At 36.5% G+C, this 17,342-nt stretch overlaps 1 protein-coding gene across 4 annotated transcripts in view; it reads right to left on the bottom strand.

Annotated features, from left to right (window-relative positions):
- Brat (brain tumor) overlaps positions 1–17,342 on the bottom strand; it is a 60,537-nt gene that overhangs the window by 34,900 nt on the left and 8,295 nt on the right. The window contains exon 1 of one of the 4 annotated variants that reach the window (XM_070294445.1): positions 13,521–13,923. The exons of the other annotated variants lie outside the window; for them this stretch is intronic. The gene's annotated coding sequence lies outside the window, so the exon portion shown is untranslated. Of the gene's footprint in view, positions 1–13,520; positions 13,924–17,342 lie in introns of those variants that run through there. 4 annotated transcript variants of the gene reach the window in all.

The following is a 17,342-nucleotide window of genomic DNA, read 5'->3' as shown; positions in this document are numbered from 1 at the left end:
TGAGAGAGTTTCAATGTTACATTAAACATCATAATCTCTCAATAATAATTGTACTACGCGCGGTTAGCATATACATCAAATAAAATTGAAACAGAATTTGTATTTAATAATTATAATATTATTATATTTGCTGTAGAAATTAATTAACGCTTAATATTTATCTATATTTAATGCAATAATTGTATAAAATAGATTAAACTAAAAAATATCCATAATATATGCAATAAAATCTAACGAATATATTATTTATCGTAAAAATTATCTATAACACACGATAATTATATTTCAATGTAAAGCATAAAATTAAGATTTCTTGATGCTTTTATTTAACGCAACATTAAAACGTTATAACGTTCTTAACGTCAAATATTGTGAGAGAGGGCTGAGCTCTGTTATTGCGTCAAAATTCTAAAATAATACTCGCACCGCGAATTGCAATAGCTCCAAATTGCTTCTGTGTTCCATCTCGAAAGCCGATTTATCGTCGATGGCGACAGCAACGACGCAAACTTTTCGAGAGAAAAAAAATCACACGAATAAATTTTTCGACCGATAGTAATTCATACATAACGTTGTAACGAAAAAAGAGAAAGGTTAAAGACCGATTCGAGTAGGATGCGACGAAAGTGCGAGACAAAAATATCTATTATATTTTTTATATCCATATTCAATTTGTATTTTTATTTTCTTTTTTGTCTATTCTTACGAAGAGGATCGGATTTTATTCATCGTGATTAATTAAAAAATAATAATAATAATAAACCATAAATTCAGATGCACGTGCATTATATTTAAAATGCAGCATTGCGTGATCTTAAATTTTCAATTAAATACATGAAGGAATGCCAGAATTGAAATTTCACGATAAAAAGTGCGAAAGGGCAGATACTGATAAAAGAAAGAGAAAGCATGTCAAGGCCGCATATTGAAGCGTGAAGGTCCAGCAAAAGTATTCCGACGGACGATCTATCGATCCGAGACAGCCGCGGACGATCAGCTGTCACAAATCTGTCGTCTACCGGAATCTAAAGTGGAACGTTTCGCAAAATTTTCTCGCAAGACGATCACTTTCTGTATATACATTCTTAACAAAAAGGAAAGAGAAATATACCGAGGGAAATAAAGAAGCAAAGTTTTAACGTAGAAAGCAAAATGGAGCGAGGATATAGCGCTGCGAGCACTTTAATCTCAGTTTCCTTGGCTCGAGTCCTTTCAAAAACGTTCTACATTAAGATGTTAACACAAAGCACATTCTCTTCTTTCTCAACGGTAAGAATCAGATACGCATTCTCTTCGCATGCGTTTACCTGAACAAAGAAAAGCAGCTGCGAAGAGAAACAAGATATTTTATTCTTTTAATAATACTTAGCGTTTCTCTGGAATTCTGACATATAGTTAGTAAAAGAAGAAAAAATGTTTTTCTTACACGATCTCGATATGCGACGAAATGTTACGACTGCTTGTAGTTTACAAATATCGATTTATATCGATTTAAAAAAAGAACGTGATGCAATTTTTGCATAAAATATCGTTTATCAGTATTGTATCTAAATGTCCCTTTGCAAAAGCAATCCTAATTCAAGTTTGATTCACTTAAGATGTTATTTTAATTTAATAATAGCGTTACTTCGCCATGTAAGCTTTCGACGACTTCCTGATTTGATAATGAAATAAAATGTTTACAGTAAATTTAAAAAATTACGTTTTATTTAAAAAAAAAATTATTTAAATGCAGAGTAACTAACAAGAACGATTAAATATACATCGTATAGATCACTAGAGATATTAAAAATTTATTCTATTTTAATATTTTCAATATAAATGAAGTTGTTTATTGTAAAAATCTTTAATCGGACAGGACTCTCTTAAAATGCCGACTTATCTTATATTCAGTCCGCATTGATGGCATTATTGTTATTAGAAAAATCACGCTTTTATAACGGAAAGACTAACTGCATTATCGATCTCTCTTGTAAGCTTCTTATTTTAGAGGCCGAGATATCATTTTTCTTCGACACTCGTAAAGTCCGACACGACTGATGGGGAATTTAAATTGCTCCAGACGCTAACTGTTCAAAATGATGGGCCGTGTGCTTTGGCTGCGGTCTGATAGTCCTTCGCTCGGAATAGTCGGTTCTATCCGGTTCTCTCGCGATACGTCCATGGGATGCGTGAATCCTACACGCGCGAGCGCCTTTCATCCGCGGCGGCCTCGCCGGCCGATTGAAAAGGACCGGTTCGCGATTAACCGCTCGACTTAGCTGCGACTCGACGCGATCGTTTTTAACCCAGTTTTAGTGCGATGTGTAACACTACACATCTATATCGTCTCCCTTGAAACTCTTTCGTCGCCTACAATTTTCAAAAGTAATATTCGTATTTAAAAGCGGCAACAAAATATTCATATGTATTGCAGATTGTACGGTGTAGCGATTTTTCGTGCATATTCCTTACGTGTCGGCAAGTGGTAAAACATAAGAAAATTTTATTATTTCTGTTTATTACTATTTTTATATATACATATTTAAAGACCGAATACGATCGTCTGATTCTGTGAGCATATTTGATAAATATGATATATATATATATATATATTTTTTTTTTCGATATAAATGTGACGTGGACGTTTGCAAAGTGTCACACAACACGTTTAAAATTAATTGTACCGTAAAAATACAGTTCGTTACACGCATCCCCCGATCAATCAGTGCGCCCTGAAAATGAATCTGTTGGAACGAACTCGGTCACGGAAATTCGAGAGAAGGGAAGATACAGGAGGCTGCGGCGCTTTTTATACTTTCACTTTTGATGTCTGCCGTTGGCACGGGGATTGTCTAACTAACCTCGAAGTTACGCGAAGAGGAAATGAAAGTTAACGCGCGCGGTCGTCATGTAATTGTACCTAGAAACTTCGAAATAAACTATACTTTGGAATATGTAACGTATACGTGAGTTTATATGAATCACCATTTTACTATAAAATAGCATATAACATTTAAAGACGAAAGCTACTCTCGTACAGAGCAAGTTCTTCTTAAATAGATATTTATTGAAAAATTATAATAATAATAATAATAAAAAAAAAAAAGGTCTCATCAAGAATCGTCATTACAAAATAAAATTCTCACAAAGATACAATGATCTTAACGTTAAATGTCCGCTTGAGACTGTTGTCATCATCCTCAATGATTGTAAAGTATTAGATATTGTTCTTAACTTCGTGCTCATCCGGGAATTTGTCCTATCAGCAATCATATTTAGCCGGTAAAATCGTCAAGCATACATCCATTCAGAGCCGTTCTTATAATAACTTTTATCCTCTCATCCTCAAGTCTATATTCACTGGAGAGTCTTCTCTCCGTCGCGTCGTCGAGGATTACTCTCAAGAGTTCGTGAAAATGTCAAACGCATGACAACTCAAACGCACAACATTAACCACATTTACATATTACGCGATACTGGTGCATCGGCATATACTTTTATCGACCGCGATTCTATCTCTTGCAAGAATTATGTCTATACTTGTACGAAGCGAAAAAGATACATCTTTTTGCGGCAAATTAAATCATCGCAAATAAAAAAAAAAAAAAGTTACTTAAAAAATAAGGAACGCTCAATATAAAAAGGCTGACACGTGAATTTTTAATAAAAGCTTCAATCGTCGTTCTTGCTTGCAAATCAACCCCTTTGATTCAATTATCGTTGCTATCCCGGATATTCAGTGACATTCATTCATTCTAAATGTTTCACAATTAAATTTTGAAAGAACAAATAAATATATAAAATTTTTCAGTTTTGATTTCATAGATCTGAACATAAAATCTTTCAAAGTTTCTTTAATATACTAGTTTTATGCTAATTAATGTCGCTCATGATTAGCATCTTCAAAAAATAAAAAATAAAATACAATGAGAATTCCTCATTTTATCGTAGACGCAAATTCTGAGAAAAGATTCTCGTTGCAAAAATTCTCGTGAAATCTTACTCTCGCGTCGAAAGTGTGTCTCTCGATTTTATTAACTCTTCGCGACAGCTAAAGCGATTCGTGCCGCTATAAGGGTTAAAGACCGTCATGCCAACGCGAGCCGTGCGTGATATCGATCTCGCGTTGGACGAATCGGCTGTGCACACGTCACGTTGGCTGATATGGAACACGCGTGGAACAGCGTGCCCTCGGCGGCTGTTAAACGCGAGAGGCCCCCTTTTCACGCCAACGCGCACGCGATATTACGAGCGCGATCTCGGACGAGTCGAGGAACGATCAGCCAGGCTCTGATCAACCAACTCTGTTTAGTTCCTCGCGGGCAATCGACATTCAACATTTATGGCGCGATCGAGCTGCGTAATGCATCGTGGAATTTATATAGATGATGTCAGCTTCGCTATCTTTCCAAATCTTCTTTGAGGTCACTCGAAAAGATTTACAGAACTACGTTTCTTTCATCATAAATTGGGGAGAAAATTATTTGTTAAAATTTCGAATAATTTTACGAAACTCTGCAAACATTTCTTTAATAAGACAGAACACGACTCTTTTCGCTACTAAATCGAAACGAGACGGAAAAGTCATTTATCTTCTTCTCGTTGCGTAATATTATGCAACTTGGCACGGGAGAAAGGGGATCGCGTCTATATCAAATATAATATTTTATTACATTATTTTTATATTTCCGCCGTAAAATATTATTCATTTCTTATGGTTAACATGGGTTATTTAAATTTAACGTTCCTTGTAATTTATCCGCGTGTTCTAGACAGAGTCAAAGTATTTATAAAGTACATTTTATCTTTTTATAACGCGTTCCAGTCTTTTTTTCATTCTTTTGAGAGTTTATAATTAATCGCAAGTGATGATAAAAAAAAAAAAAAAAAAAAAAAAAAAAAAAAAAAGAGAGAGAGAGAGAGAGAGATGCGGCGCATTAGCATTTCGATGGGCGGATACATGATGTATAACGCGGCTTAACGACTTCCTCTCGAATCCCAGTTACAACCGGTGCGACGAGTTGTGAGGTAACAGCACGCATGGAAAGACATACCCTTTCACTTTGGCATTTCACTCTCGCGAGATCGAGGGAGCTGTCGAGATGGCACGAGGCGACGATAACGGGCAAAAGTGCAACAAAAAAAAAAAAAGGGGAGGGGGGTGGAAGAAAAAAAGAAATGATCGTGGAAAAGTAGCCAAACGCACACACGATTACCTTAGAAATGGAGCAAATTGCGTTTATCATGAAACTTTCTCTGTCTTGCCAATATTTTCCTATTGTTTTTTTTTTCTTATATAAAGAGTTATATAACCATAATTTATATTTCACACACATTATAATTTATATCAAGATGTGAAAATTAATTTCCATTCGAAGCGGTTTCGCTTAATTATTTCGTAGAAAATTGTTTCTCTTTGTATGCGCTAAACACGAGCTTGTGAAAGCGGACGAATAAAATTAATTAAATTAAATTAATCAAAGATATTATATTTATAATTATGTGTGTATATACGTGCGTATAAATTACGTATTCCTCGGAGATTTAACGTTATATCACGTTATAGCCTTGTTGTTTCTTATCGATTTGCGATGGTTTTAAGAAAAATATGGATTTAAAAAAAATATCCATTTGTTGCAACAAACATACGTAGATTTAATATTTGCGCGTTGAATCGTACGTTGCGACACGGAGAGAGAAGCAAGGCTATCTTACGAAACGACGACTATTAGAAAGGCAGCCTAAAGTATCGAAATGCATAGAACACGAAACGCAGATAAGTCGCGCGATTTTCATAACGATCATGACGTCATTTGCGTAAATTCGGGATCTCGCTCTCTAAGCAGAATATCATATTCGTATATTGGTTAAAGAAATCGCACATCCTGAACAGTTTTGCAACATATTTATTAATCACCGAATAGCCAAAAATAAACGATTTTTCTATATGCTTTTTGTTACTTTTTATATGTAAGATACAATGAATAAGAAAGATTAATATAATCTTTTAATTAAGTTGTTAATGTTGACTGTGAGCGATGATTCGGGATAGACGATTGATGACAACGACGCGCGCGCAGAGTAATGTTACTTGGAATGGAAAGGATTAATCATCGTTAGAGAGATAGTGATATAGTTATACTTGACAAACTTGTTGAAGCGAGTATAATCATTGTGCGAATCCCTATCCATACATTTGTACAGATCATATCTCTCGAGCTAAAACGTACACGGACAAAGGAATTTAGTTAAGAACCAACATATTGCTGTCATCCGCTCCAAAATTAATAAAATTATAAAATAAATCAGCTTCCAGATCGACATAGTCGATAATGATATGCAATAAATGAATACCAGAAAGTTTATACTCTAGATCGTAGTTATGCAATTAACGATAAAAGAAAAGCTCAAATTTAAAAATAATTAAAATATATTCTTTCGAAAGACTTGTTTTATTATATATAATGTGGAATCTTTTTCTTTTTAAATTAACAACAAGTCTTTCATTTCTTCGCGAACGAGTTGATTACCGCAAGTATTGAAATAAATCAATTGAGATAAGTGACGAGTAAATTTCCCGTCCTCGCTGGGGACCATGCGAATTCAATAAATTATAAATTTTGCGAATACTACTCGAGTTCGACAAATTCCAGAGAGATAATATCGCTGCGCGTTATCGAATATCTGGTGCAATTCTCACGAGGTATTTACCACTTTTATTTCCACGTTTTTTTTTGTTTTTTTTTTTCCTCCAAACAGCCATGACATTGCTCGATAAGCACGTAATACAATTGCGCATCTCATTTTTTATGCGTTCACCGTTAGAAACAACAGATAATAACAGTAGATTTATAATCGCCGTCCGACCTTTGCGTCTGTAGAATTTGTTCAATATCACAATCGGAAATATTCTACGAATTGTGCACATTTATTAGTTTCTCGAACCGGAATTAAATTTACTTTTGATTGCTTTTAATCTAATGTTAATCATCGCTATTTACTTATTTAATAACCGGAAACTTGTGAGATACTTTTGAAATTTCGCTCGGTATACACAAATTACGAAGATATGTAGTTTCTTTTGAAGAAAAATAAACTTTTCAAAGCGTAATACATAATTTCTACAACTACTCAATTTATTTCTTTAAAATAAAATTTATGTAGCAATGTATTTTAATGATTTGTGGAATATGTATAATGTTATCACGCGTTAATACTAGTAATGTAAAAATAAAAAACTTTTGCATATAAAAAACAAAATTTTTATGCTTATCGCAAAGATTGGATATACTCGCGTAGGAGTTGGATGATTTCAAAAAGACCTTTTTATACAATAACTACGTAAAGAGTATACTTATGCCATTATTATAGCTCGGCTTCCAAGATCAGTTTTCCTACTCTATAATTACGTATACAACGTCCAAGCGATAAACAGCCACACGTAGTTTATTTCTATATATGCGAGAGAGATATATACTTTTGTCTCCGCATCAATAGTAGAACTGACGGGAGCGCGGGCCGTTTACTTTCGCTGCTTAAGGTACGTTCACAGAACACGCTTCTAAATAAGGCACGCTTCAAATGCGGCATCGCGCAAGGTATAATCTCCTTAATTAGGTGTATTATGGTTCCATTTCGCGAAGCGCACTGCAAACTTTTCGACTTTACACAACGGAACACGGTTGTATATGGTGATAAATCAAGGGAATTCTATCGAGGATTTTATATGCTTGTGTAAACGCTAGATTTCTCACGTTTTTGTGCACTGGAGAAAGATTTAAAACAAGTGATAAAAAATGATCTTATGGGAATGATTAAATTACTATTAAAATTGTTTCTTTCTATAAAATTTAAATTTAGATAAAATTAGCATTCGCTTGGCAATATATTTCGATGATATTTCGATTCGATGAAAACAGACAATTTTCGAATGATTAGTATTTAACTATATTTCAACAAACAAAAAAAAAACGTTGATTGATATCAAGGAAAAAAAAAGCGGTATCGTCAAGCTGATACCAGACAACAGACATACTGTGGCTGATTTAAACAGCTGTCCCTGCGAGATAAAGTCAATCGATGAGCAATTAGGTGGTTCGGATTTGTACGAAATGAAAAACTAATTACCCTAACTATTCGCTCTCGTTGAACCGATCATTACAAACGTAAACCGATGATGATCATCGATGTCACGGGACACCGAAGAGACATGAACAAAGTACGGATTTGTGAATACGTTTTTCCCCTCAAAATTAAATTAATTCAAAACATTCCTACGCGCGGGCGCAATGTATTATTTACGCTAATAACGGGATACGCGAAAATATAATCTATATTTAGGTAATTTCGATTTTTCAATGCCGTAAATGATGATATAATCAACCAACAACATCCCCGATCGTTCATCATCGACCACATAATTTGCATGTAAAAAGCGTTATGTTCGGAGAGAATACGACAAGCTAAACTTCAAGTAATTCATTGCTTTCGTAACGTCTTGTCTCTTTAATCGTTTCGGAATTTCGGATCGCCATCTCGAATACTCGCACAATCCGCGTGTATTTTCAGCGCGAAATCTTCCTTCCTACCCTTTTTTTCGAATAACCGATTTATGGAAAAAAAGCGGATTTAAGGGGGGAAAAAAAAATGCGACCCGATTTTACCATTTTCCGTTACGGCGACGTGCCCATATAGGGATGGTATGGAATTTCCTTGTTCGACGTGCTTCGCTGAAACTTTAATGTAACGGAAAGCGATTACGCGCGGTTTCGCTCGTACGCCGACGATGACGCATTAATCGCAATGACACTTTAATACCGGAGAGGACGTGGGTATTTATGCGTCGGCTTTATCGCGGTGCAAATATTAACGCCTGCGTGAACTCGCTGCGACCTAAACACGGTCGCGTTCGAGAGTCAGGTCCAGAAAAAAAGCCTCCCGCAGCAGGGAGAAACAAACACGGTTTTTTAAAGCCGACAATTTTCGTTTCGTTAGGATTTCATCGATAAATATAATATTAGATCCGAAATTAAGCGACAATTGCGTTAACCGCCATTCATCGCTTCGCGATTTGCAGTCGTTATAGTTACAATTTTATAAAGTATAATATACATAAAAACAATAAATGTAAATGCAAATATAGACAATTTGTGCGATTAAAAATTTATACAATTCTATTCAAGTTTAATTTTATGATATTATTTAAATGCAGTTTACATCTATTACATGGCTTTACACCACGCTTAACAAATAACAGCGAGATATAATATATATCAGTTGGGTCAACATATACACAATGATAAACTTATCATACAAACTAAAATACTAATAGAAAGATGACTTTCATATTCTCTAAGAAAATATTTAAAATACAAAAATATTTATACCATCGTCATGCCTCCTTGTATCAAGCTATTTTGCCCTTAAAAGTGTTTTTGGGCATCTTAAAAAAATAATAAAGATATTTTATATATAAAAGCTAAATAATATATTTTGTTTATAATAATTTAATCAAAATATTAATATTGTCACAGTACAGGATAAACAACTAATACGATGATATTTATTGGACGAGAATCTGTGTGTGAAGAATAACATATAAAAAAAAGGAGTTTCTATTATGTTAAAAAAAAAAAAAGAGAGAGAGAGAGAGAGAGAGAAACAATGATTTTGAATCATCCTCTATAATGTTTTGTAGAAGATGATGTCATGATTGGTCAGAAATGAAATATTCTGTGTTTGACGATCACGAAATGATTCGAGATAAGATCAAGCACGAATCGTTTGAATCATCTTGTTGATAGGCAGAGAATTCTGACGTCAATAAGATTAACAAATCGTCATCACAAAAATTTCTTTAGCTCTCTTTGTTTACATTTGTATAGACCGTCAGTTTCCATTTTTCGTACATATGGGAAATCGTTAAGGCAAACGTCCAGAGAAAATAAAATTTTACAATGAAAACTTTCTATTATACGAGTCACGAGCTTTTATACAATAGCACAAGATTGTTTGTGTTTTATAGCACGTTAATCGACGCGAAATATAATAGCATAGATAAATTGCTGTATGTTTTAGGAATTTTATTTTTGGATTTTTATATCCGGCTAGATTCACAATTTTCGTCCACGTGAGCGCTCGAGGATTTTGGATGAATTCTTTGTTCTCGTCAAAAGCATCGATGATGATAAAACTCGATTCATAACTGAAAATTGGATTTTCGACTATTTTAAATTGAAAAAAAAAAATATTGATTATTGTAAATAATAAATTTATTATATTATTAGCATTAGTAAAATAATGTAATGAACATTTTTTAAAAAAAGATCAACAAAAAAAAATTTGTATATTTGCAATCGTTAAATTATTGTACATTATTATATTATTTTGTGCATTATATTATTAATAAACAATAGTCGTAGTATAAAATTTGCTTTACATCAAGAGTTAAATAACTTTTGCATCAAAATTTTCGAACCTTCACATATTGCCAATAATGGATTTTCTTCTGAAACTTGATTACAAACCAGACTTCAACAACAGAAAACGTTTACTTGGATGAAAATATACTTTTTAGGGATAATAAGTTTTAATAATTAAAGATGAAGTGAAAGCTCAAAATTAAAATAACCTAATTCTAATTGTCATAATAAATCACCATGCGTGTGCATTGCATGTGTAGGTGGGTCACATTCGTCTGCTGATTCTCGATATCAAAGATTTCTCGCGTTGTCGACCGGAAATCAGCAGAGAACGAAAATGTGAACGCAATATATCACGTAACTTTTAAATGACGGATCGATTTGATTTCCGATGCCGACGTACGAGACAGAATTTTAATTACTCGCTTATCCTATAGAAAATTGATGTTCCTCCGCATATCTCGTCTCCTCTTTCTTTTTCCCTTTCCGGCGATCCATGCATCGTCCTCCCTTTTTCACCAACACGTCCATCGATGGAGATCAATGCCCTCCCCTTTCCTCCATCCGCGCGACACACGTTTTATTATTTTACCTTGCCAGCAGCCAAGCACGAGAATTTTGACAAAATTTTGTAACATTGTACACGTATATCAGTTTTATTCTATTTTTACAGCGAGGGTGAATAACTTAACTAAGAAAAACAATAAATAAATAAACGCAGATAACCAAATTTATTTATTTATTTATTTTTTTGAATGTGTGGTCTCAAAAATATATTTTAATAATTAAATTTCTCTCAAATATAAAATTTCTTTGAAAATTTTATCTCTTTTTCTCTCTCACACACACACACACACACACACACACACACACACACACACACACACACACACACACACACACACACACACACACACACACACACACACACACACACACACACACACACACACACACACACACACACACACACACACACACACACACACACACACACACACACACACACACACATATATATATATATATATATATATATATATATACATACACACATACACACCATTAACAGATTACGCAAAGGAAAATGACTTTACTGCTTTCCTCGACAGCACCTTGCGTAATATCTTATTCTCTCCCTGCCATCGGCAGATGACAGAACAAACTGCCGGAAGTAGCAGTTTGAAAATATTGTACGGACACGCATGGCCTGTGCTTTTGAATAATTAACTATCGGCAACGAAGACACGTAGCTTTCGAACGGCTGTCTAATTAACCTTTCTACAATATTCTCTGTAAACGCGTCCGCCGACAAACGCGATTAACTTTGTCATGACGCGATGCGGCGACTCGCAAAGGCCCCGAACCCTCACTGCACATTTAAGGTTAAATGCAGCCGTCCAATTTCGGAGTTAAAATCCCTTCCATTCAAAAAGAATGCGACAAAGAGTGGCCATCTTTATATATATTATATTATATATAACTTTGTTATATTCATTTTTAAAATGTATGATCTTTAAAGAGAGAAATGTTATAAGATACAATATATATAATTATATAATAATTGTAATAAGATACAATATATTAAAAATAAAAAAAAATATAATTATAATATAAAATAATTTCCAACGCATGACGATAATGTTACTTGCGTTAACTGTATTTTATGTCCATTTGAATGTCTAGCGCGAAATGGAAATTATTCATCGAAACGGATTTTCAGCAACTGCTGTCGAAGTCGAGAGAAACGATTTCCCGAATGGCCGTGACTTTACGATCGTGTATACCGTGATGTTAGATTCGTCGAGGAAACGACGATCTCACGCCACCGATCGCGTAAACGTTCCTGTTTACTGTCGAAAGAACAATAAACTGGAGCACGATATACAAACGTTGTCGACAACTCGCTCGTCGAATACAAAACGCGTGCAGCTTTATTCTGGAAGCTTCGTGGAATTCCTTTCAGGGTCGCGTACGAGATCAACGCTCCGCATAGAAAAACGTGATTACAGTCCTAAGAACGAAGGGGGCGAGGAGGGATTCGTGCGTGTCATTGTTCCCGGGAATTCTTTAACGATGAAAAGCGACGCCGCCGTGGAATTTCGTCATTGAGAAGTCGCCCGGACGAGTGAGAAAGCGAGATTCAGATCGAACATACCGTGATGTTGAAGCGTGGGAGGAAATAGAACTTGACGCGACGCGACGCGAGATTGATTTAAGCGAATGCTATGTGTATAGATGACGACACACACACATACACACACACACACACACACACACACACACACACACACACACACACACACATAATTGTAATCCCTATTATTTCGACACGGGGATTGTTTATAAAATTACGCATATTTTTCTATAGAATGTTTCGATTTTCAATATCGATTGTCTTGGCGACGATGCCTGTCGAATGAAATTTTTGTTAAAAACTATTCAACGTAAGTTAGAAAAAAATAATAGAGAGAGAAATTTCTCACATGTATACAATCGAGAAAAAGAATCGCGAGCTAATGAGAGCCGAGTACAATAGATGCAGAGAGAACGTAATCTTTCAATATGATCAATATCAAAATATATATATATATATGTATATATAGCAAATATTTCGATCACATTTTCAGGGGGGAGGGAGGGGGGGGGGACTCATAAAGATGTGACTGAAAAATATTCACTATATATTTTATTATTAATAATATTAAAAGATTTTGTGCTACAATTACTGCATCTGTCTCTTATCGATCCGTAATTCTTTTCCTCGATTAAAAAAGGTTAAAAAATCAATTAATCATACAGCTTAATTTCCCATTTTGCAATTGTAAAAAATTCTTTTGCCATCATTTATCTTTATTACGAAGAAAGAAATTTCCGTCGAGAAAGGAACAACGAAGAGTTTGTAAAGAAAAGCATTGGCCGTTTCCGATAACAATGGGACGCCGCTTGAGGTGTACGTTGTGTGGAACGCATGTTCCGGAATGTTCTCCCGCGCTTCGAAAAGAGGAAGTTCGTTCACAACCGTTCTTAGGAATACGGCTCCGCTACGCGAAAGTAGAGAGCCCATAGTTTTATCGCGACTTGAAAAAGAAAGAAAGAAAAAAAAAAACAACTCACCGTAAATACGAGGATAATCCGTGTGCTGCCGAATAAGGTATCGCGCTTCCGGAGTCCTCTCTTTCAATCGTAGCACACCCTGTGGCACATGTCACACGAAAACCAACGGACGTCGTTAAACAGACGGCGGAGAGAATGCGAAGGAAGGCCGGTGGTTACCTTTTCACTTTCGGTCCTTTCGCCACCTCCTCCTCCCCCCCCTCCCTTTTCCTCTTTTACACAACGAGATTCTTCCTCCGATTCTTCTCGCGCGCACTTCTCCGACCGTCGTTGCCGTTAGGTTAGGTCGCCGGTTCGTCACGCAGGTAGGCAAGCAGGTACAGACGCATATACCGCCAGAAAATTCGGGTTTTAGCTCTTTTTCTTTCTCCCTCTCCCTCTCTCTCTCTCTCTCTCACTCACAAATCACTTCTTTCAATCAGTTCTTTCGATACGGAGAATGTCCCACAGGCAAGTACGTTACTTTTTCCTTTCTTTTTCTCTCTGTTAATCTGATCTCGTCGTACTGGGAGAAAAATTGTTAGGATAGAAAAGTATAAAAAAAAGCAAAACAATGCACAATTCGACGAACTTGACGAGACGCGTCGCAAATCTTTCTCTCTCCCTCTCTCTCTCTCTCTCTTCCTATCGCAAAACTCGGGGCGCGTCTCTTCCTTTCTTCCTTCGAAATATATCGGTGTGCGACACTCGCGTTGTTCAATCGGAGCAAAGAGTCTCGATTTGACGATCCCCGATATCGATCGTGTTTACACCGATTGTAAATATCAACAATATTGTCGTGCGCGACCGCCCGTAAAAAAAACGTTATTCCTCTCACTGTTTTTCCGTCTCTCTCTTTCTCTCTCTCGCACGGATCCTACCGCCGTCCTTTGTTCCTCACGCCTCGGCCGCTGCTACGTGACTGACCGCTTCGTGTGCGCTCGAAGCGCACGAATCGCACCGAAGACACCCGAGGAAGGATCCCGACGGTTCGTCGATCGGAAACGACCCTCGACGCGGCGAGCCGAGGGAGAAGAATCTTCCTTTGTTCAGGCGAGACCGAGCGGCACGACGACGACGACGACTCGTAACATAGTTCACTCTTCCTCTTGCCTCCCTATTTCTGACTCTCTCTCTCTCTCTCTCTCTCTCTCTCTCTCTCTCTCTCTCTCTCTCTCTCTCTCTCTCTCTCTCTCTCTCTCTCTCCTTCCTCCCTCAATACACCTTTCCCTCGTATTATTTTGATTTCTCGATTATCCTTCTTTTCCGCTCCCTTCGCACGTATGCACAACTCGAACACTCTTTTCTCTCTCTTTCTTTCACTCTCTATCTCTCATTCGTTCTTTTTCTCCCTTCTCGCTTCGCGTCGGCGATGCGAGCGATCGCGCGGTCTGTTCGTAACTGAGATCACACTGCATCGGCGGAGACCGAAATGCGGCGTCGAGACGCTACGGTGAGTAGTGGGAGAACTCTCGAGCGTCCACCACCCCCCTCCGCCGTTATCGTTACCCGACGCCGACGCCGACGCCGCCACCACCGCTATCGCCAGCGGTGTTCTCCCTCTCTGCCTCTCCCTCTCCCCTCTCTCTCTCTCTCTCGGTGTTCGCCCTCCCGGACGGCGCGCAACACCCTTTCGTCGTGCGGCATCAACCCGGTGCGGCCGGCGCGACGCGGCGCCCGTTGGCGTCATAACGGGTGGTCGGATCGAAACAAGTTTGTCTAAACGACGATCGATCGGCACGGAACTCTACGCGAGACGACTCGGGACGATAACCTTGATCTTGATCTGCGAATTTCGGATCGCGAATTATCGAAAACTAACGTTAGAATAAATTTGCATGACCGTGCTTGAGAAGATTGGCCAAAGAGTTAGAAAAATACATACATCTTTTTCTCGTTACGTGATTATACCATACATATATATGTATACGTGCCGTAGTTAGATTCCCAGTAAAAAAAAAACCACGACTGTCTCGACGTAGCAGGATTGATAAATGGGATAGAATCAATATTATCTTTTTCGACAAATATATACATATTACAAGTGCATTTTTGCATTTGCGACTGCATTTATCTGGCGATAAATAATGCAAAACTGAGACGCGGCAGTTGGACAATCGAACATAAAATCGTAACCAATTACAAGCGAACACAGGTTTCACATCCGTTCCATAATCTATGATACACTGTAGTTTGCGACGAATCAATAAAACCCCTCTATCTATTACGACAATAAAACGCGACGCGCATACTGTTTCATAAAGCTATTATATTTCCTCTCTTTCAGTTGGGATCGGTCATTCCACACAATCAAATTCGTCTTATTTTTCGAGATAGAAATCTTCGGTTTTCTCTAACTCTATGCAATTATTATTTTATAGATTTCTTTTTCTACAAAGTATTATTATTCAAAGATTTATTACAATATCGTTTCATCTTGTTCATTAAATCTCGGGAGCCGAAATAATATTACGTAAATGATAGCTTGTAATATCGCACACATAATTTTTGGAGATATGAATTTTTTTACTTATATTATACGCATTCGTATAATACGAAGATTTTTGATCATTACTCTGAAATAATATCGCGTTCATTGAATTTTATATCGAGTAAAATCTAAATTATACATAAAAAAATTGACAGCGCCAAAATATTTTCACGTGACGATACAAATTTAGATCGTGATTCATTCATAGCGCACATGCATATATATGTACGTTGAAAAAAAAAGACAAGCATGGGAAAACCTGGGGATGTGGACGCCAGGTGAGGATGAGAGATAATGAGGAAAAGTATGCCGGTCATTGCGAGAGAGGGAATGTTTTATATTCGTGGGAAAATTTTCTGCACGCCGCGGTTTTTCCATCTCTGTGTGAAGATTGCGGTTTTGCTTGCCTTTCATTGGACATAATAATATTCGTAACGACGTTTATGTGCTTCTATGTAATACGTCTATACACACCGCGCGTAATTCAGCCTTAACGTATATCTCGAGGCTATGTATCTTCTGCGCCACTTTTTTTTTTATCGCACTAATTATAAAAATGTCGTTATTCGTATTATTCGCGCATAAGCGGAAGAAAAGAGTACAATGTAATAAAAAAGTATTACATGATTAAAAGGTAATAAAATGCAAGTACGATTACGAAATCGGGAAGTACGTGAAATACTGCAGAATCATCTTATATCGCGTCAAGAACGGTTAGAGAAAAATATTTTGCAACGATATATTATATAAATATTAAAAGATATTCTCGCGGAGAAATATTGCGGGTGATCATGTTGGAATTTGTCTTTCGCAAATGTATCCCATTTACGTGCAGGAAACTACCCTACCTTAATACGTAACAATACGCGAAATTCATTATGTCATATGTAGCAAATTTTTATTAAAAACAAAAAGTTTTTTTGCGCCTTTTCTTTTCTTCAACTCTCGTACGCTTATACGAGTTTTAGCATTATACCATGCAGTAAGAAAATACTATCAAGATAGGTGGATTACCATGCAGAAGGGAGAATATTTCATGAGAGACTAACATCCATGAGAAAACAGTCCTACGGAAGCCAGGCAAATAGCCGAGTTTCTTTTCCACTAATTTGACAGATGGGTTATCACGCGGCAATTGCAAACAGTATCATGTAAAATAAAACGAATCAATTATACAGTGATGAAAATTCGCGCAACACAATCCCAAACGAATCGGCGGCGAAAATAAATTCGGTAAAAGTCATATGATGAAAAGACAATGACGAATGACTTCTTATTCAAAGAGTATAGAATTAAAAAATTCGAGCAATTTTTTTGTAGAAAGTGAAAAAATCTCTCTCTCTCTCTCTCTC

Source organism: Polyergus mexicanus, unplaced genomic scaffold, assembly GCF_030449975.1.
Source record: "Polyergus mexicanus isolate NDT 795.1 unplaced genomic scaffold, iyPolMexi1.0 SCAF_4, whole genome shotgun sequence".
NCBI lineage: Eukaryota > Metazoa > Arthropoda > Insecta > Hymenoptera > Formicidae > Polyergus > Polyergus mexicanus.
Note: the sequence above shows the minus strand (reverse complement) of the source record. Positions and strands in the feature narration are given on the sequence as shown.